General features: G+C 35.2%; 1 protein-coding gene and 1 long non-coding RNA gene across 4 annotated transcripts in view; both read left to right on the forward strand.

Moving 5' to 3' along the window:
- LOC149137722 (uncharacterized) overlaps positions 1 to 5549 on the forward strand; it is a 17058-nt gene extending 11509 nt beyond the window's left edge. The window contains exons 2-3 of the long non-coding RNA XR_016243255.1: positions 797 to 1131; positions 4228 to 5549. This is a non-coding gene — a long non-coding RNA (uncharacterized LOC149137722). The remainder of the gene's footprint in view (positions 1 to 796; positions 1132 to 4227) is intronic.
- The window catches only part of LOC106870830 (uncharacterized), a 109242-nt gene that overhangs the window by 26671 nt on the left and 59124 nt on the right, over positions 1 to 23447 (forward strand). The window lies entirely within an intron of this gene.

Here is a 23447-nt window from a genome sequence, read left to right on the forward strand (position 1 = left end):
TGCAGGTTTTACACACCTACACATACAACCTCACTTATGTATATATAGATTATTTTTTCTTTCTCATTCTGTTAAGTATGTGTATGGGTTTATGTATTATATTGTTGGTATTGGTGTCTTTTTTTTTCTTAATGGAAAGAGGAGGGGTTATCACCTCATTCAAATTTTCTGTTGAGGCTCCCTGTCTATTACTATATGTGTGTTCTCCATAACTTGTCTAAGTGTTGTTTCTGTTCTATGTGTTGATAATATCTTAACATCTATGTTATTGACTGAGCCACCATGTTCTTATTGAGAATGTTGAGCACTGAAAAGCTTCTCTCCTCCTTGGTCTCCTGCCATTGTTCACCTATCCTTTCATCTATGCTATTTGCTGTCTCCTCAATGTATGTCATTGTCCTGTTTCTGCACCATCCCACAGTACACCTTATCCTATAGACTACATACCTAATTTTGCAGTTTACTGTGGGTTTATCCTACAATGTATACAGTTGCTATCCATACAGGGGGTTCTTTCAAATGTATATGTTCTACAGATCAAAGATTTTATGTGGGTCCCTGGCCTTTCTACTACTTTAACCCATAGATTCATTTTATCTAAGATTTTCTTGTAGATATATATATATAATTCTTATATATACACAGGCATGACTGAAGTAAATAGACGCCCCATAAAACCTTGTTTTATGTTTATTCTAGCTTGTAATGGTTTATATTTTTTATTATTTGACATTTTCATGTCTCATGGTCCATATGTGACTGTTGAATCCTAATCTTCTTCATAATTACAATACAGATTGGATCTTTAAACAATTTATCCCGGCTCCAAAAGTGTTGCTGTACATAGCATTTATAATATGCTTTTGAATAAACTTCCAGGAGAAGTATTCACTAATAACTCAATTGACCAGGTTGTTGATGATCAGGACATTGTTGACTCCCCCATCGAATTTTTGAACTCACTAGAACCACCAGGTACAGCTTCTCATGGTCTTCAGCTGAAAAAATGGACTCCTATTATGCTATTACATAATTCGTCTCAGCCAAAATTATGCAATGGCACAAGATTAATTGTGCACAAATACATGAGAAACTGCTATGTGGCAAATATTCTCACTGGTTATGGTAAAGGTAAGATCATCTTCATTCCTTGCATACCAGTTATATCATCTAATGTCCCATTCCAATTTAAGCGGTTACAGTTTCCTATCCCACTTTCTTTTGCCATGAGCATTAGTAAAAGTCAGGGCCAAACACTAAAAGTTGCTGGATTGCAACTTGAACAACCATGCTTTTCACATGGCCAACTTTATGTAGGAGCATCATGCGCAGGAACAAAAGCAAATCTTTCTGCTTATTCACCCCAAAATAAAACAAAGAATATTGTTTATGAAGAAATATTCACTCTTAATGCAACATGAATATTTCAATAACTTAATTTACTATTACTATCATTATATCTACGAATAAGTAAATTACCTGTTTAAATGAAGTGTATTATATAATTGCCATTACTGTTTTGGTAAATGAAATAACACATACAACTCAGTTATTATAATCACATAATAAACAAACAGAAATTCATGTATGAAATTGATCTTTTTCCTACTTCAATTATTACATGTTTTTTTTCTTTTATAACAATATTATATAATTGTCATTACTGTATTAATAAATAAAATAACACAGACAACTCACTTATTATTGTCATATAATAAGCAAACACAACTTCATGTATGAAATTGATCTTTTTCCTACTTCAATTATTACATGTTTTTTTCTTTTATAACAATATTATATAATTGTCATTACTGTATTAATAAATAAAATAACACAGACAACTCACTTATTATTGTCATATAATAAGCAAACACAACTTCATGTATGAAATTGATCTTTTTTCTACTTCAATTATTACATATTTTTCTCCTATAAAAATACACATATACAGGAGGAGTAAATTATATATATATAATAATAATTTGAATGTGGCACCCAAGAAACAGTTAAAGTAAATTACCCAATCAACGACTGGTATTACTGCTAGTATATTAATATATCAGCAATCCCCTGCTTTATGACTACCTCAGGTTATGGAATTTCATGCTTACAGAAATTGTAAAGCATGACTATTAATTTCAGGAGACAATCTGTAATTTCACTCTTACAGAAACTCATATTGCATAGTTTTAAATTGTTTACAATTTAAAACTACACTTTCACAAGATCAAGTATATAGTTGAAGATTTGAAAAACTATAATCACATTACACACATACATGCACACACTTACATGCATGTATATATGATGTACATAATGTGAGTATATATACATATGTGTGTGTGCATGTGTGTGTGCATGTATGTATGTATGAACGTATGTATGTATGTATGTGTGCATGCATGTTTCTATCAACACGAACCCTACCACTAATAGCAACGGTAGTATTTAGTATGAAGTAGATAAGCATAATTCATTTCAAGTAAAAACATATAATGTGGTATTCTAGTGTATTTTAAAAAGCTGAATGAAATGTCTTTGATTTCAGGTTTATGAGAACTGACTTGAGACTAAACAGCCACAACAATACAATTAACAAGAACCATATAACCACTACAACACCTACAATACCCAACCACCATCACTAACATCAAAACCAATGCAACCTACATCATCCTCACTATCAACCCACCAACTTTTGAATCCAACTGGCTACAACAGATGACAGCAAGTACACCAACACATGTCTGCAGGAGTATGGGTGTCTGTGCATGAGTGCCTGTATTTGTGTGCACATGCACGCATGTGTATGTGTGTATGAGTGTGTGTGTATAAGTTTGTGTGAGTGGAGGTGTGTGTGTACTTGTCTTAAGTCAGAAGTACAAGGAGCAAATTTTCTATTAAATCTGGTGAACTTTCATCTAACTGTAGTCATATAGTATTTTCTCTTCCTCAGTCATTCACCTTTCTCTTATTTTCATTATTGCATCAATAGGAATAAGACAATTTTCTGCTCTCACAAATCAGATCTTTCCTGGTGCAAATTTTTTTACTACTTGTTTGTTGTGAATAACTAATCACCACTACTGTAGGATTTGTTTTCAATTTAAAATGTCTGGAAAGAAGCTATCAAGTAGACATGAAGGTCGTAATGCAGAAAGAACTGTAAAGGATTTGCATTGGATATTAAACTTGATGTATTAAAAAGACTTGATGCAGAGATAAATCTAAGTTATATTGCCAAAGCATTAAATCTTGAAACATATACACTGGGAACAATATCTGACAAAAGACAGAAAATGTCTGTCAATGTATAAAGCATTTTTATAATTTCTAAATGTGATTAGTCATTTTCTAAGTATTGACTGACCACATTTTTTAGCGTATCTTTTACATTAGCTACACACAGTGGCGGCTCATGTGTAGACACTGTGGAACTGCAGCACCCCCTATTTCCACTCGATATTATCGATAACATTCAATATAATGCGTCCTTTTTGTTTTAATTCTTTCTTTATACTTGTACATTATATAATCCTTAAGCTTAATGTCAGTAGCTATCCCCTAGTTTATGAAAAAATACAAAAATCCTTCTATAGTACTGTGTGCTTCACAGTTCTAGTGACACAGTGTTTGGCTGTTGTGTGCATGCTCACATGTCTGAGATAGGAAGCTGCACGCTAGGGAAAGAGAGCACTGTTGTTCACACAGTGCTGACCCTGGTGTGCTGGTGAAAGGTAGTGTTTCTTTTTAACTCCATGTGTGTTGTGCTTAAAAACATGTGTATATTCTTGAATGTGATATAGTGTAGAATTAGATTATTATTCTGCTACAGTGTTGCTGCCAGGATTTGAAAAATAGGGTAAATTTTCCCCATATTTTGTGATTTAGGAGGGATTTTTGAAAAACAAGGGGGAATTCACAGTGGTGTTCAGTGAACAACTTAAACATACTACCCGTCATGGGCTAAAACGCAAACCGATTAAGTTTATGTATAAATTTCCTTTTTATATGTTTGTTTCCTTTTACACAATATTAAAACAAAGGCTAAAATTTTTTCTGAAGCAGCACCCCCACTAATTTTATCTATGAACTGCCACTGGTTACACAGATTAGGAAGATCTTTTTACAATTTTCCCTTTCAGTTTTTTTTTTCCTTTTGTGTGTTCTTTTTCACTTTCGTCAATCAAACATTGCTAGTTGATGATTTTATTAACATATTTTTAGGAAGAAAATAAATTAAAAGTATAAGCAATCAAAAGTTCAATCAAAAACCCCATAACCAACTCACCAAGGAAACAAAGAAAAAGAAAATTATGTCAAGTGATCAAGAAGCTATTCCATTAACTGTCTGAACATTTTTCTAGAGATCTAATATGATGCTTAAAACGAAATGACTTTTGAGTGTATGGATCAAAGAACAGAAGTGGCATAATGTGTCAATAAACATGATGGTAATTCAAAACAAAGCCAAGAGTTTATGACAATTTGCAGAAAAAGGAAGGTGAAACTTCTAATGAAAAACCCTTTTTGACTAGTAAAGGCTGGTTTGAAAGGTTTAAGAAGCACATGAATTTACACAACATAAAAATGATTGGTGAAACTGTGAATGCTGATACAGAGGCTGCTACTAATTATCCTGATCAGTTGAAGAAAATGATTGCTGAAGGGGGCTACACATCAGAGCCAGTATATAGCATTGATGAGACTGCACTTTTCTGGAAGCATATGCTTCCTAGAACTTTCATTTCTCAAGAAGAAAATCAACACCAGGACTTAAACCTTCCAAAAATCATCTGACACTTATTTTGGGAGGAAATGCTGCTAGTAATATGAAATTAAAGCCCCTACTCGCACATCACTCCAAAAATTCGAAGATTTTCAAGGGTTATGCAAAATTTAATCTACCTCTGATTTGGCATTCAAATAAGAAGATATGAATAACTAAAAGCCTTTTTCAAAAAGTGATTTACATATATTTTCTGTCCAGCTGTAGAAAGGTACAGTGCCAGTGACAATATTTCCAGTAAAGCATTGCTTCTTTTAGACACTGCACCAAGCCACCCAGCAAACTTAGATGACTTTTCTGATGATGTGTGAGTTGAATATATCCCCATGACTATAACTTCATTGCTCCAGCTGATGGATCAAGGTGTGATAGCTAACTTCAGAACAAATTATATGAGAACTTTCAAACAATTTATAGCGTGACACAAGAAGCCAGTGCCATTTTGTACAAGATCTTGCTGGCGGCCATTACCAGGTCCGAGACAAGAGCGAGATTTCGCCTACAACCATGTTTGCCATGCACGAGACCACAGCAAGGCTCTCATGGGCAACATCTATTTAAGAAGGTGTATTGAGCAACCCGCTCTCTTCTTGAACAACACTGCAACCTAGCAGCTCACCGCAGATTCTTAACCCGCTCTAACTTTACCCGTTATCTCAAGAGGTAATGTACCTCTCGCGAACAGAGCTAATGACCTATGCACTGACATACAGGAGCAAACTCCATGAAATGAGAACCAATAAACAACCATTGAATTGCATCCGCTTGTAAGCCTCTTCTTCTTCGAGTTCCAGAATCCTAAGTCTACAAAAAATAATTTTAATAGGAGAAGGAGATACTCCACAGGTATCAGGAACCTTCTAGTCCCATTATAAAATGGTGACCCCAACATGATTCGAACACACATTCCTTCTGATAGTTCAGTGCCAGCCTTCATTTTACCTTAATGACCAACCGTTCTTTCTAATTTCACTTCTTCGCTACAGAAATGTCTTCCACAAAATGACTGGTGGGGGCTATCTGTAGCATATGCTTGAGGGAAGTTCCTCTCTCTCTCTCTGTTATATATATATATATATATAAATACAGGCATAGTAGATAACAGCTAGCTTTTAGCCGCCCTTTTGGACCCTGTTGCGTCCACTACTCTGATTGGTTGCCGCACTGCTGTTAAAACAGACTTAGGTTTCTCCTCTGCTGAACTCCTTTACGGTACCATCCTGGCACTCCCTGGCACAATGTTGGCACCAGACAATTCATCACGTCCTGATCCAACGTCATATGTCACCAGACTTTGCTCATATTTCTCAAGTCTTCCACCCATGCATCTGTGTGACCAGTTTATTCCCTCCCACATCCCACCGAACATTGACAAATGAACTCACATTTTTGTTCAGGATGACTCTGTCAAGGGACCTCTCATTTTTCCTTGTAAGGGACCATTTCGTGTGCTATCACGCACACCCAAAACTTTTAGTCTCGACATCAATGGTCAGGTAGAGAACCAAATAAAGAGAACCAAATAAACAACCATTGAATCGCATCCGCTTGTAAGCCTCTTCTTCTTCAAGTTCCAGAATCCTAAGACTACAAAAAAATAATTGTAATGGGAGAGGGAGATACTCCACAAGTATCAAGAACTTTCTAGTCCCATTATAAATTTATGAAAGCAATTGACAGGGAGAATAAACTTACAGTTAGAGATTTCTGGAAGAAATTTAACATAGTGGATGCTGTGGAAAAAAGCTGAGTCATGAGATGAAGTGAAACTTTCAATTTTGAATAGTGCTTAGAAAAGCATATGACTATACCGTATACATAACATTACAAATTTCCTCAAGCAGAAAGTCTACATCAAATTCAGAAAGATACTGTGACACTTTCAAAGGATGTAGTATTTCGAGGTATCATAGAGGATAATGTTGTAGTGAACTCTAGTGAACGTCCTCTCTCTATTATATATACATACATACGAATGTAGCAGGTAACATCTAACCTTTGGGTGCTGTTTTAGACCCTATTGTGTCTATCACTCTGAGTGGTTGGTACTGGCGCAAATTGTCTCTTACTCTATCATGCGCCAATATGCATTCCAAACAATCGCAGCCTCCAAATGAATCATGTGAGACAGTCTGTTCCAAACTCTATTTGAGCCTACCATACATACTAGCTATAAAAACTCACCTCCTTCTAGTCTCCAGGTCTGTTGGTTCCAGACCTTCAAAGGTCTAACCACTGACCACATTACAGCAACTTCCATCTTCGTCACAGCCATCATGTCTGTCACCAATGTCATCAACAACATCTCTACACAGCACCAACACACTGCACAGGTTCTAATATATCACTGTTCAAGAGTTCCTCACCAGGGTTAAAAGCAAGCATACAACACACGCAGATGCATGTAGATATATGAATAAATGTCCATCAACCACTTCCATGAAACATTTCATCAGGACCAAGGGACCTCCAGTTTTTTCTTGACCGCGCCATTTGTCTCCAGAGAAACTCCAGATCACCCGGGCTGAATTTGAGCGCATGCTCCAGCTGGGCCTCATTCGTTCCTTCCACGAGCCCCTGGGGAGCACCTTTACACATGGCCAGGAAGAATGACTCTGATTTCTGATCAGTTGAAGATTTTAGATGTCTTAACACTGTCACTGTCACAAATTGCTATTCCCTTTCAAATGTGCAGGATTTTTCATCTGCTCTGCACAGCTGCAAGGTTTTTTCTAAAATCAACTTGGTACACATGTATCATCGAATTCCTGTCAACCCCGACGACATTCCAAAGACAGCTGTCACCACGCCTTTTGGAGCATTTGAATTCTTGTCTATAGCGTTTGGACATTCTTTTCCTGCATCAGGACATGAGACTGTGAAGACGTAAACTAACTGTCCCTCGCTCACACCACATGCCAGTAGCAGATAGGAGCTAATCCACAGAAGACCATGACTTCCACACATCAAAGCATTCAGTTATTATCCAGCTTATATATATACTTGTGGCCACATTAAAAGTATATAAAAGTCACAGCCTTGTTTATGTATTCTTTATACTGGGTTTCCTGTCAAATGATATTACAGCCTTCTGAGTCAAGTCACATTAGATGGAATACAACCTATCCATCTAAAATGTAATTAAGTTGCTAGTGTCCCAGAGAGAAAGATTATCTAACGAGGAGCTGATGCTTTTATGAAAAGTGGCTGCAAAAATTATTGCTAAGGGGTCAGCACTTATACAGGAAGGTCTGCAGGTTTTTGCTGATAATGATCCCAATCATGAACATAACATAAAAATTACAAGAGGTGTTTATGTTGAGCTCAATTACTATTACTATACCGAGCTGTTGAAAGAGATGAAGTGTCATAAGCAACAAACAACTTTGGATAAGTTCTTCATCCCTCAAGCTGATGAGATAATAAATATTGGTAATAAATATCGTCTTTCATGCTCCTGATAACGCTCATTCCACCACCACCACCCCTCACACAGTAGTCAACATCTTTTGTGGTAAGAATGTACTTTAATGATATTATGATTCTTATTAATTACCTCCACCCAAAGAAGGAGGTTATGTTTCCCTAATATTCCTCTTGAAATGTTTTTGTATATTTATGTATCTATATTCTACCATGTGTGTTTAGAAATTGTTATTTCATGTATAAAAATTATCGTGTTGCATGTTCTGTTGCTTCTTTGTGCTTCTTTTTTACTTTTTCTTTTTTTTTGAAAATGTTATCTCACTTGATAATATGAAAACGAATAGGAAAATTTATTTCATTCTACAGCCAGATTTTCAGAAACACATTACTTCTATAAAGCAAGGGATTCCTCTGTGTGTGTGTGTGTGTGTGTGTGTGTGTGTGTGTGTGTATGTGTCATCATCATCGTTTAACGTCCGCTTTCCATGCTAGCATGGGTTGGACGATTTGACTGAGGACTGGCAAACCAGATGGCTGCACCAGGCTCCAATCTGATCTGGCAGAGTTTCTACAGCTGGATGCCCTTCCTAACACCAACCACTCAGAGAGTGTAGTGGGTGCTTTTACGTGCCACCGGCACGAGGGCCAGTCTGGCGGTACTGGCAATGGTCACGCTCAAAAGGTATCTTTTATGTGTCACCTGCACAGGAGGTGACACCTTATACTGACCACATTACAGCGACTTCCATCTTCGTCGCCACTATCATGTCTCTCACCAACGTCATCAACAACATCTCTACACAGCACCAACACGCTACACAGGTTCTAATAAGTTGGATTCTCCCATCAAAGATGATGTATGTGTGTTCAGCTTTTTTGCCAAACGACCTGTACAGATGATTTGTTTATAGTGATCGAATGTATGTGCTGTTCATAAGCTCGCTCCCTCCATCAAATCAATGTTGCCTGAAGATGTGCTTAGTGTGTCATACATCAAGTGTCGAAGTGATCGCAGAACAATGTGAGATGAAGTGTTTTGCTAAGAACACAGCACACCACTCATTCTAGGAACTGAAACCATGATCTCACGATCATAAGTACAACACCCTAGCCACTAGGCCATGCTTCACATAAAACATTGTTTCTAAGAAAAGGAGGAATGGGTATAAAATGTTTACTTGTTCAGTGAAGGAAGCATGCAAGTAAATATTGGTGTAAATGTGACCATTATTACATACATTTACTTCAAAGCCACAATCATTCCCATTTAGCTTAGCTAAAAAATGCTTCAAGCCATTTCTGCTTGCCATGTCATACATGACACAAATGAAGTTTGACCTCATTAAACTGTTACCATTTAGACTGGCCATATCTGGCCTGAATGGTCTGTTTTATGTTCAAACTGGCCTGATCCAACCTCTCATACCAACCCTACAATGTCATTCTGAAAATAAACATCAAAATCTTGAAGCAATGAGATAATGCAATATAAATTCAAAACAATGTGAATAAATAAGCATTACATTTGACAGAATAATCTGATTACTAAAGGGCTGAATATGCAGTGGTTCTTTCATTACAATATACATCATCTAAAAAAATTTTAAATAACAAAAATCAAAACACAAGCTGTTTTTTTTTTTTTTAGCCATATATAATCATGGTTTCATTTTTTCATTCAGTGTAGCCTGCAAGCATTTTCAATCCAGCCTCTCTCTAAATACATTTGCCAAAACAATGTGATGACAAGCAACTGCCTTGACCCACTAGTCTAAGCAGTTGCTCGACTTTCATTTTTTTAATTTTGTTTTGTTTATGTTTGTATTATGTCAACATCATCATCATCATCACCATCATCAATTAATGTCCATTTTCCATGCTGGCATGGGTTTGGATGGTTTGACAGGAGCTGGCAAGCCAGAGAACTGTGCCAGACTGTTGTTTATTTTGGTATGGTTTCTATGACTGATTGCCTTTCCTAACACCAACCTTTCTGCAAAGTGTATTGGGTGATGTTTATGTGACACCACCACTGGTGCTCTTTGTGTGGCACTAGCACCAGTGGGGTTGCCCTGTAACTTGCAATGAGAATATTGCAACATTCCTTTCCTCACTTTTGTTACCATTTAACAACATTACTTGACTGCATGTTTGGTTCACTTATTCCAAAAATATTTTTTCTTAGATAATTATTTACATTTAAAATATATAATGGCATACAATCAGGGGTGGGGGAAGAGAGAAATGAATAAGACACCCTAAGATTATAGTTCCTAAATTTTAGAATACTGCTAGCAATATTTTCCAAACATATTATGAATGTGATAGTTGCATTTATATATTTTAATTTATGTACTAAACTTACCTGCAAGCCAGATTATTTGTTGTAACACATCAACATTACTTGAAGTAACTAATGGATGAAAAAATTTTAAAAGCTGGCAAATAGTGCAGAATCCCATAATTCATTGTGTTGCCAGAGCAACAGTGAAGACTTTATCTTCATCTACTGTATCTCAAACAAGTCAACATGACTGAGATCATTCCATGTCATACTTACAGGAAAAGGTTAATCTGGTCCATGAAATGGATGATAAACTCATCGACTTTATAGTATTCCTGTGTTTACTGCAAAGATGTATTCCCCCTGTGATACTTATTTACTAATAAAATAGTCAAGATCATAAATGTAAAGTGTCTTAACTATGTACATAGTGCAGTGAGAATGATATATGGCATGCCATGTAATTTTAACCCTTGATAATTTTAACCCTTTAGCTTTTAAACTGGCCATAGCCAACACAAATATTCTACATGTTTTATGTTTAAACTAGCCTGATCCAGCATCTCTCTCCTACCTACAATGTCATTCTAAAAATAAGCAATCACATCATTAAAGTCTTAAAGTTATGAAACCATGCATGATTAATTCAAAATAATGTGAATAAATAAGCATTACATTTGACAGAATAATCTGAATGCTGAAGATTTAAAGTAATTCCCATTACTTTTAGAACTGGAACTAAACAAGTTTTAAATTGTTTCAAATTGTTCCAATATGTTATGATTTCCAATATGCATTCAGCATTTTTTTACACAAATTGATAGTATGATAGCCACATAGGGAACAAATAACTATTGAACACAGCTGTAATACTTTTACTTGGACACCATTGTACTTCCTTGCTGTTATTACCATTGCTATGTGCTTATGCTCTGCAATTACTTTGGGGAATGGCATGATCTTCCAAAGTGTTCATGATTAACTGACCTATCTCTTCCCTTTGTTTATTACTGCATTCTTGAACTTAAAAAATCTTGTATTAATTTACCACAACAGAAATTTTGCCTGTTCAACACATGAAGAGTTAAGGATTGCAGCCAAAATAACTGTCTGTGAAATATTTTGAAGATCTCCTTTCCAGTAAAATATACTCTTTCACAAGATTAGAACATTCTGAGTTAAATTCATTCTGTGACCCATAAAATAAGTTATGAACTTAAAGGCATTCACATTTCTCTTGGTATTCTTTATCTATAGCACATGCTCTTGGAAAGTAGGATCTTAAATTGAAAGCAGTTCTATCAGATCAAACAAGTTCTCATTGTTTGATTCACTATTCACTGTGATGATCTGTCAAATGCTAAACCAGGTTTCCCCTCCAAAAAAGAACAAAATCAATCATGTACTTCAAAAAATTGCACCATCTCATATCTTCAGTTTGGATTGTTGCTTCTAATAACGAGTCAACTCCTTTCCCAGTCTTTGAAATATTCTCCAAGCTATATAATTTGGATCTTTTATTTGCTGAAAATATGTAGTACAAAGTTTCATAACTCCTCAAGGTGGAGTGGCTAATAGTGTTTTTTTTAGCTTGTATTTCCATCATTCATTACTGAATAAAGTTTCTTGTAACTCTTTTGACAAAGGGTGCTAAAGCTAAATTAATTTGCCATTTCAAATGGCAAATTAGAAGTCAAATTAAATGATAAGGAAGCAAACACATTTTGGCAGTATACAATTTGTTTCATATGAATATTATTTATTGCTAAAAAAAATTATCATTTATGGTGGCACTACTGGAGTGGCGAGCATTAGGAAAGGCACCCAGCCATAGAAACCATGCCAAATCAGACTGGAATTTGGTGCAGCTCTCCAGCTTACCAGTTTCAGTCAAGCTGTCTAACCCCTACTAGCATAGAAAGCAGACACTAAATGATGATGATGATAATGATTATAAGGACTTTTGGCAGTTGCTGATATAAGAGGGATTGTCTTTAAAAAAATGAATTATTTGATGTTTATAGGAAAATTACATCAGAGTTAAGCACATTAGTTCTCATTTGCTTATAACAGTTAATTTATAAATTGTTAATGAGTAATTAACAATTCATCACGCAAATCCAGACCAATAATATTCTAGATTAGATTCATGTTTTTGCTCAATATAACTTAACTTTACAAAATACTTTCTCTTTACTATCACTGTTATTGGAACAATTTCATGATCTACCAATTTACTGTCGTGACATATCATTTGCATACTATATTTAACTTAAAACTTTTGTCCTTCTGTAACTTGGGCCAAGACTTCATAAATATGTTCAATTTAGATTTGTGTTTGCTCAACTATTATCAATCATAATTTGTTACAGTAGATTTACACATGTTTGTTAGTACACAGTTGGACCATTTGCATACAGCTTTATAACTCTTTTATTATAGAAACACCTGAAATGACTTTTCCAATCTTTGTTAAACTGTCTGTTGTTTTTAGCATTCCACTTTCCCATGATAAGAGGCTGTTAATAAGATTAGGTAAAAGTTTCCTACCAAATAAAAAATAGTTAGTTTCCTATTATGATCCATGAATATATTATTGAGTGAACTTAATATCTATGATGAATTTATCATCTTTTGTGGGTGTGCAAGCACTTGCCCAGCATACCCAGAATACACACCTCTATAATGCAGAAAATGATGGTGTTAAATGTTAGCACAGATAATCACTCAGATTGTATGGTTTACCTCACTGTATTGTTTAATAAGCATTCAGTTTTTCATTGCAGTTTAAAGAGTTTCAATGGGCAAAGATTAGATGTCAAAACTGCAAAAAAAACAAAAAGGAATTTATTTATTCTTCTTACATATTGAGTCTTTTATACAGTTATTTGTTTAATGTGGTTGTTGATAGGAAGTGTATCTCACCATAGAAAACATGTCCAAAGGAACATATGCAGGAGATGAACTTTGAAAGCTGCACTGCTAGTTACCAGTCTAGAAGGATAGTAACTTTAAATAAAAACTGATACCAGACAGAAATGACTCATACTTTTCTTCACATGGAACAACCTATTTAGTGCTACAGTAAGACATACATAATGCTTTACTTGACCAGATGTTCTTTAGCTCCAGATCAACCCTGACTATCTGACTGAACTTGCAATTAAATGCATTCCAGCCATAACCAGCCTGTCTTTTTAGGAGTATGTCAGACTACATTGTGACCAATGTGTTCTTTCATTTCCTTATGTTGTACAGGATGATTCTAGTAGAATGAGCAACCACTTATAGAATTCCTTCCAAGCCAATTTTCTCTTACTGTATATGCAAGATGATGTGGACTGTGATGTCACTCAGCCCATGGCAGCATGGGAAAATGAATATAAACTTTTGATGATACTGTGTCTTGATAATCCAACTCATGCCAGCATAGAAAAATGGACATAAGTGCAACAATAAAAATGGACATAGTGCAGCAATAAAAATGGCAAGTAAATTATGCTTATAGCAAACCCACATATACAAAATCACAAAAAATTGCATCATAAAGACTAGGATTTCTCTCTAGGGAATACTTCAGGCCTGATCATTTGCTCAACTTCTAGAAAGCTCAAGTATGAACCATATTGGAGTACTGCATGTATATATGGTATGATGGTGATGCTGCAACCACATTCTCAAGCAATCAAAAGGTCATCCTTCTATTTGACAATGATTCACACCTTAACATGCTGACAAATGTCTAGTTTCCTTTCTTTGCTTGTTTTATTGATATTACAATAGCTTCAACTCTTCTGAGCTAACTAACTGCATGTTCTTTCTATCCAGATACACCCAACCCCTTGAGTTTTACTCTTTCTCTCACTCTTATGGTGCCTGTGTTTCATTTTCTATATTCTAAACTAAAATCTTTGTTCAATTCTTTCCTAAGACAGCAAACATTTGGAATTTCTTACCTGACCATTCTTTCTGCAAATATTGACCTCCAAAATGTTTTACATCAACTACATTGATCTCACCAATCTGTGATGAACACTTACTGTCCTTATTCATTTGGCTAGCAAAAAAAAATATTTTATAACAGAAATGGAGACAGACAGGTTGCATTTTTATAAAAGAAATACGTTCAGATGTATTGTGGACTGAAAGTAAATGGAGGAACAGAGAAAAGAGAATGAGTATATATGAGACAAAATGATAAGTTGATCAAATAAGTAAATGACTGGTTTGAATCACTGGACTGTAGTCAAGAAGGTGAATCACTTTCAAGATTTTCCACTTGATCATATTGATCCTAATACTTTTTTCACCTGGTACTTATTTTATTAATCAATATCATATTGCTAAGTTACATATTTGAACACAAAACCATTTTTTATCATGATAATTGTAAACACAAGACATGGATACAGATGTAGACACATGCTTGTAAATAGATGCAAAGTCTAAATCTTCTTTTCAGTCTCATGTGTTTACACTAACCATACAACTTTGTTTTGCAAAGCACTTATAGCAAATCATTATAAAGATCTAATATTGTTGCTAAGCAAAAACCTTCCTGTCCTCAGCTAGCAATAGAAACAGTCATTTGTGAGAATTCAAGAACAATAGATACAAGAAGTGGTAAAGCTAAACCAATCTTTAGTGCCGTGATTGAGGGTTGGTTTTTGTCTTCTTTGCAATAACGAACTGCTTATTCCAGCTGCCTCAAACATTATGGCTGTTTTGTTTGCTTTGTGCATTCCTTAACATATAAGTGAATGATAGAATAAATAAATAGACAAATTAAACAGTCAGCATTCTCTCAATAACTACAGACATTATTGTGCCTATTATGATTGTGATGGTCATGGTAATAATTATGAAAGTGAAGAGGGTGAAAATAATGACAACAACAATGATATTGGTAACCATCAAGAGAAAGAAGATGATGATGAGAATAGCAATGATAATAATGATAGCATCAGTGGAAGTAGACGATATTGGTGATGATGTTTTAAATGCATGATTTTAAAGTAGATAGATGTGTTGATGATGGCAGTAATATTAGGGATGCTGGAAGTGATGATAATGACGATCATCAAGGTGCTGGTGCTGGTGCTGGTGCTGGTATGATGATAGTGAAGGAGGAGGATGGTAATGATAACAGCAACAACATTGATTATATGTTATTTTATTTATTGCAATGGCCAAAAATGATATGGTAAATATGCTGAAGTTAGTCAGTCTGTAGTTATGGTCAGTGGTGACAGTGATGGTAATGGTGATGGCAATAATTGTCATCATCATCATCATTTACCATCCACTTTTTGTGCTAGCATGGGTTAGATGGTTTGACAGGGACTGGTAAGCCAGAGAGCTGTACCAAGCCCCTGTCTGATTTGGCTTGGTTTCTATGGCTGGATGCCTTTCCTAATACCATTTACTCCAAGAGTGTAGTGGGTGTCTTTTTATGTGTCACCGGCACAGGTGCCTTTTATCTGTCACTGGCACAGGTGCCCTTTACTTATCATCAGCACTGGCCATGACTTGACTTGACGTGTCTTCTCAAGCACAACAAATCACCAAAGGTCTCAATCACTTGTCATCGCTTCCATGAGAATGGAAGATCATGCTTCACCACTTCATTTCATGGCTTCTTGGGTCTACCTCTTCCCCAGGTTCCCTCCACAGTTAGAGATTGGCATCTCTTTATGCAGCTGTCCTTGTCCAAATGCATCATATGACCATACTGGTACAGTTTTCTCTCTTGCACACCACGTCTGTTGCCTCTTATGCCCAATTTTTCTCTCAAGATGCTTGCATTCTGTCATATGTGCACACTGACATTGCACATCTAGCAAAGATGGCAATAATAATAGTGACAAAGAGGATAATGATACCAAGAGAAACAATGCAGACAATTGGTGTGCTGCCAGTGGTAGAAATAGTATCTCTGTTATTGTTTATCATGATAATGATAACAGAATCACTTTATCCCGCTGTTTCTCATAACCCAGCCTTCAGTGGTGACGTAATAAGTTAGTGAGTTTTAACTTACCTTCCTATGTTGGTAAAATAAAACACTAGTCAAGTAGTGAAGTTGATTTGATCCCCCATCCCCAAATTTCAGACCCTGTGCCTATTTTAGAAACAATAATTATGATGGTGGATTGGCAGAACTGTCAAGGTATTGCTAAAAATGCCTTGAAGTATTTGTTTCAACTCTTTACATTCTGGGTTTGAATTCTGCCAAAATCAACTTTGCCTTTCTTCATTCTGGGATCAATAAAATACAGTACCAGTTAAATACTGGATTGATGTAATCAACTAATCCCTCTTCTCCTAATGTGTGGTCTTGTGCTTATGTTAAATAGTTATTATTATTACTGATAATATATGCTTAGCAGCATTTCATACATCTTTACACTGTGAATTCAAATTCCACCGAGGTCGACTTCACATTTCTTCCTATCAGGGTTGATAAAATAAGTACTAGTTGAACACTGGGTACATGTAATTGACTAGCTCCCTCCCACCAAATTTCAGGCCTTGTGTCAAAATTAGAAAGGATTATCATGATATTATTATGATATTGGTTCATGATATTGGTTCATGATATTGGTTTAGCAAAATTGTTAGAGCTTCTGAAACAATACCTTATAGTATTTTTTCCCACATTTTATGCTCTAAGTTCAAATTCAGCTGATGTTAGCTTTGCTTTTCAAAGTTTTGGGGTCAGGAAAATAAAGTACCAATCAAATACTGGAGCTAGTGGTATCAACTTACTCCTTTCCCTCAAAATTGTGACTTTTGTGCCTAAATCAAAACCATTTAAGAGCATCAGACAAATGACTTATAATATTTGTTCTGACTCTTTACAAACCCCTTCTTAAATCCCACTAAGGTCAACTTTGCCTTTCATCTCCCAGAGGTCAATTAAATAAAAAAAACAGTTAAGGACTGAGGTTGACTAACTTTTTCCCTTAAAAATTTCGCAATTCTACACTCACATCATTTGGCTGGTTTAGAGGCAAAAAACTCCCTGTGCCCATTTTGTCAACTGTTTCCAAGCAAGGTAATATTTCCCGATGGTCAAACATGTTCTCACAGAATATTGGAAAGGAATGCTTGTATGACAATTATTTTACAACTATTACACAATGTCAAGACAAAGTGACAAAAACACGCACACAAACACAACACACATACATACTCCTATGACTACCATCATCGTCGTTATTATTATTATTATCATTTGAAGAAAAAGATTTTTTTTTAAATGGGATTAAAACACAAACACACATACATACTCCTATGACCACCGTTATCATCATTATTATCATTATCATTTGAAGAAAAGAATTTTTTAAAACAAAAAGATTAAAAATAAAAGAAGCTGCATCTATTTATTTTATTTGAGTCCAGGTATTGATTTTGCAAAGAAGTTACAATGGGGACAATTGTGATTTTGATTTTGTCTGGGATTGGACAAATGTGTCTGTTGATTGCAGGATATAATTCTTTTATTGTTCTGTTGCTTCAACTCAAATTGTTTAGATGCATCATAACACATTTTATGTCGCTCAGATCAATCTTGGCAATAACTTCCCCAAGGTGCTAAATTAAGCTGCAGATTTTTGTGATTTGACCATACAAAAGAATTTTTATGGAATCTGATCATCTTGCATTTGAACAGCATATCCTGCTCATCTGCACTAAATTCACAACAGCATGCTTCCGATACTGGAGATATCACATTTTTCTAAGATTTTAACAACTGATATCTTATTTTGCTATTTAATGTTGCAGATATTGCACAGACAGCACATGTGAAAGACTTCAAGTTTCAAATAATAATAACAACAACAACATTTTTTCTGAAGGGAGGGATTAGTTGATACCATTGGTTCCAGTATTTGACTAGTACTTTATTTTATTGACCTCAAAAGATGAAAAACATAGTTGACTTTATTGTTGTATTTGGGGATGGTCATGTTGCCAGTTTAGCCAATAAAAACACACGCACTGTATATTTGGTGTTAATTTGCTTCAGCTTTATATTACATTACATTACATTAATCATATTTCGGCCAGAGTTCTTCCGTCACACTTCTGTGACCTCATCAGTGGTCCTTTGCTTTCTTCTCTCTTATATGTGTGTCCCTCCTTGCTAACGATCAGCCATTTTGTATTTTGTATTCCTATTGTATGTGTCTACTCATGCATATCCCTCTATGTGTGTCTATGTTTTGTAGGTGCATGTGTGTGTATGGGGAGTGCCTCTATTATCTGTATCTTCTGTTAATACATGTTCGTTTATTTTGTTTTTATTTATTTATTTGTTCATGTGTTTATACCTACTTTTTTTTGTTTTGGTTTTTGTTTTTTGTTTTGGTTTTTGTTTTTTGTATTTAATTTAATTTTGTTAACGTATGTAGTATTTAATTCCATTTGTTTATCTATGTATTGTATTATATTATGTTCATATTGTTATCGGTTTATGGGGATTTTATTGTCATATGTTGTGGTTTGTTGACTTTGGCTGAATTCAAATCCTGCTAGGTCAATGTGGGGTTAATAAAATAAAGTGTCAATGAAATACTGGGCTCAATGGTCTTGACTTACCCCATCCCCTCAAAATTGCTGGCTTTTTGCCTAAATTAGAAAGTAGATGGCAGCAAGCTGCTCCTTTCAGCTTTACATTCTGAGTTCAAATTCCACTGTGGTTGATTCTGCCTTTCATCCTTTAGGGGTTCAATAAAATAAGTAACAGTTGAACTTCAGGGTTAATATAATCAACAAGCCCTCCCCAACAAAATTTCCAGCCTTGCGCTAATAGTAGAAAAGATTAATGTTGTTGTTGTTGTTAATGCAGTAAGCTGGCAGAATCGTAGACACACCAGGCAAAATATTTAGTAGCATTTCATCCATCTTTACACTCTGAGTTCAAATTTTGCTGATGTCAACTTTGCCTTTCATCCTTTTGGGGTCAATGAAATAAGTACCAGTTGAGCACTGGGGTCGACATAATCAACTTACCCCCTCCCAAAATTGCTGGCCTTGTGCCAAAATTTGAAATCATTATTATTATTATTATTATTATTATTATTATTATTATTATTATTATTATTATTATTATTGCCTTTGCACAGCTTCTAACCCTGAGATGTATTACAGTGTCAGCTGTTCACTACCAGTGAACTAAGGTAACACCTCTTATTTTTCGAGCGGTTCCAAGCAGTACTGTTTTCTGCAAGTGCTCCATCCTTATTGCAGCCCCTATTTGTTCCACGTACTTCTCGAGATTTTTGCTCACTGTTTCCAGAGCTCTAACACACTTATTTATACTACTGCTACCTTTTTCATTGACCGCAACTGCTTAACTTCCCAAGCCAACCTGTCATATCTCTTGACTTTTCTTTCTTCCTTATTACATACCTTTTTGTCAGCCGGGCATGCTATATCTATGATCCAGCATAGTCTGTTTTCATTCTCAATTAAGACTATGTCCAGCTTCCTATTCTCTACCTCATGGTCGCACTGAATCATAAAATCCCATAGGATCTTTGCATTTCCATTTTCAATGATGCCTTCAGGTTTGTGGTTGTACCAATTTTTTGCTCTGTCAAGTCCATACTTGTTGCAAAGTGTCCAATGGACAAGCCTGGCTATATTGTTGTGGCATCTCTTATATTCCTTCTAGGCTAGTGGCGTACATTGACTGGTAATATGCCATACAGTTTTACCGTTTTATCCACAGATTCTGCACTTATCACTTTCTGCTGTGTTGTCTATTCTGTGTTTTATGTAGTTTGTTCTTAGTGCTTGCTCTTGGGCAGCACAGATTAGAGCCTCCGTTTCCGGTTTTAAATCACTTTTAGTCATCCACAGCCATCTTTTTTCTCTGTCTGTCAACATCCCTATGAAATTGACCATGCATTCTTTTCTTTACCCACCTATTTTCAGTTTCATTTGTCTTCAATTTCTTATATAGTGCTTTATCTTTGAAATCTTTCATCCTACACAAGCCTGATCTTCTTACTTCTAATAATAGCAGTTCTGTAGCATTTTTCACATACCATGCTATGTTGTTTTCTTCTGCTCTAATGCTGTGTTTGCATCCAATAAGTCCTCTTCCCCCTCTTTTTCTTGGTACCTACAACAGTCTGTCTGTGTCGCTTTTTGGGTGGAGTAACCCATATCTAGTTAGCAACTTCCTTGTCTTTCTGTCTAAGCTGTTTAGTTCGTCTACTATCCATGCGAGTACCCCTGCTCCATATCTAAAGAGTGAAACCGCCCAGGCTTCAATCTTATTCCATCCATTTAATTTCAACCTAAGGATCAGTCTCAATCTGCGCAAGTACTCTACCTTAAATTTTTCTGTCATTTCTTTCTCCATCAATTTATCCATTTCCAAAATCCCCAAGTACTTATAGCCCGTCTCTTCTATCTGCCTCATAACCTCCCTGACGGTATCGTTAGCCCATCCATACATTTGATTTTACCTCTCTTCAAGACTAACACACCACATTTTCTCAGTTCAAACTCCATTCCGATATCAGCACTGAAGGTAGACACTGTATCAACAAGGGTACTGACTTGAGCTTCATCTTTACCATAAAGTTTGAGGTCATCATTCAATAAAAAACGGTTGACTTTTTGTTGGCGGCTTTTGAATACATACCCAGCTTTTGCTTACCTCAGAATCAGTGTTAGTGGTATCAAGCACAGTACAAAGATCAATGGGGACAGGCAGTTCCCTTGGAAGATGCCCATCCCATCTTATTTTCAGATGTAATATAGTTATGACTAGATGTTTTCCTGTTTATTAAAATGGCCAGGTGTGATTTGAAGCCAATTCGACTGCTATTTTAGTAGCTCAACTGGCTGTATAGAAGTTTCGTGTGTGTTTCCTATGTCTTTTGTGTTCTATGTTTTTTATCTTTTACTTGTTTCAGTCATTAAGTCATTAGTGGACATGCTGGAGCATTGCCTTGAAGAATCTTTAGTTGAATGAATCGAGCTTAGTACTTTTTTTTTTTGTTTTAAAAAGCCTAGTACCTATTCTGTTGGTCTCTTTGCCAAACTGCTAAGCTACAGGGGACATAAACACACCTCCACTGGTTGTCAAGCACAGACACAAAGACATACGCACATAGATATGTAACCCATGCCAGTATGGAAAACAGATGGTGAAAGATGGATGATGATTTATACAATGGGCTTCTTTTCAGTTTCTGTCTACTAAATCCACTCACAAGGCTTTGGTTGACCCAAGGCTATGGTAAAAAAGATGCTTGTCCAAGGTGCCACAGAATGGGACTGAACCCAGAACCATGTAGTTGGGAAGCAAACTTCTTACAACACAGCCAGACCTTTGCCTATATATTTTTAGGAAAGAACACTATCAAGTTATCTGTACTGTATCAAATAATACTATTTTTTTTATATATCAAGATATATGATGCATAGAATGTTTTTTTTTTTTCTGTTTACGATTTTTAATTCTATAACGTCTATTGTTAATAATTCTTAGCACTTCAAATACTATACAAAGAAGAAGTGGCAAATTTGAAAGCTTGGAAAATCTCTAAGGATTCTGTGTGTTTAGACATCATTGTTGCATGCCAGTAATTATAATGCCTTGATTGTTGCAGAATTACTGATATTTGAATAATTTATAAATACATTCTGTTATTCTTTTACTGGTTTCAGTCACCGGACTGCAACCATGGTGAACAGCCATCTTCAAAGATTTCCATATCAACCCAGTATTTATTTGAGTTTGGTACTAATTTTATTAATCTATATTTTATTGAATTGCTTAATGTCGACTGCATAACCTGTACATAATGTATTGCTCTTGATTGGTTTTAAGATAGTTTCTTCTGCCAACTATTTTAACATCCTTTCAGATTTACCTTAATCTTGTTCATATTTGCCTGATATTCACCAGTTAGGACATTGTTTTTTTAAATCTTTAGTCATAACAAGGAATTCATACTCTATGTATTTTCTTTGCTTTTTTAACTAGTGTACTGTTCTTCTCTTCAGTTGTATGCTGTACCTATTTGTCTCCTAATCAAGAGAAAATATTATATTTTTACTTGTATATTAATCAAAGTATTCAGTATTATAGACCCATTTCAGCCAGTCTTATCATTTGGTTTCTCACTGAATATTAGATAACAGGATGATATCTAAATACACATACTCTGTGGAGATGGCCAACCCATGTATTTAGATAACTGCCCTGTCATCTAATATCTGGTAAGATTGGCTTAAATCAATATAATACTGTACATTTATAATTATAGTTATAATAATTTTCTTCTTATTAGGGGCTTTTTCACCTTTAGTGTATTGTACTCAACAGACTGTTCTTGTTTTGTCAAACCATATCTCATTTAGTCAAATTTTGTCTACACTGGATTTACTGTTGTGCATTTTTATCTTATCACAAGCTTTTTTGCTGTGTTTTTTTCTTTTAGCTCAATTTATAATTTACTATATTCAAAGTTATACTTAATTACTGAGGCTGCTAATTATCTTATTTGATTTTATATTTAGTTATGATCCTAATATCGATCTGATTTAAATAGGTTTCTTCATTTTTATTTGCTGTATATTGCCAACATTAATTCATTCCTAACTATTTCAGAAAGTGTTCTTCTAGTTTTTTTTTTATTTTTAGATTTATTTTTATCTTGATTCTGTTATTGTTGGCTTTATATTTAAGATATCTGACACATTTCTCAAGACCCTTGTGTAGTTGTGAATGTTTTTGCTAAATTGAATTGTTTGGAGAAGGACCAACTTATTGTCATTGCTCATATATACAGATGTTTCAAAAATTTAGCATATTATGCAAAAATAGAATATTTAGGAGTTGCTGTGTGGTAAGTAGCTTGCTTACCAACCACATGGTTCCGGGTTCAATCCCACTGCATGACACCTTGAGTACGT

The sequence above is a fragment of the Octopus bimaculoides genome, chromosome 1 (genome assembly GCF_046866305.1).
Source record: "Octopus bimaculoides isolate indiv1 chromosome 1, ASM4686630v1, whole genome shotgun sequence".
Lineage (NCBI taxonomy): Eukaryota > Metazoa > Mollusca > Cephalopoda > Octopoda > Octopodidae > Octopus > Octopus bimaculoides.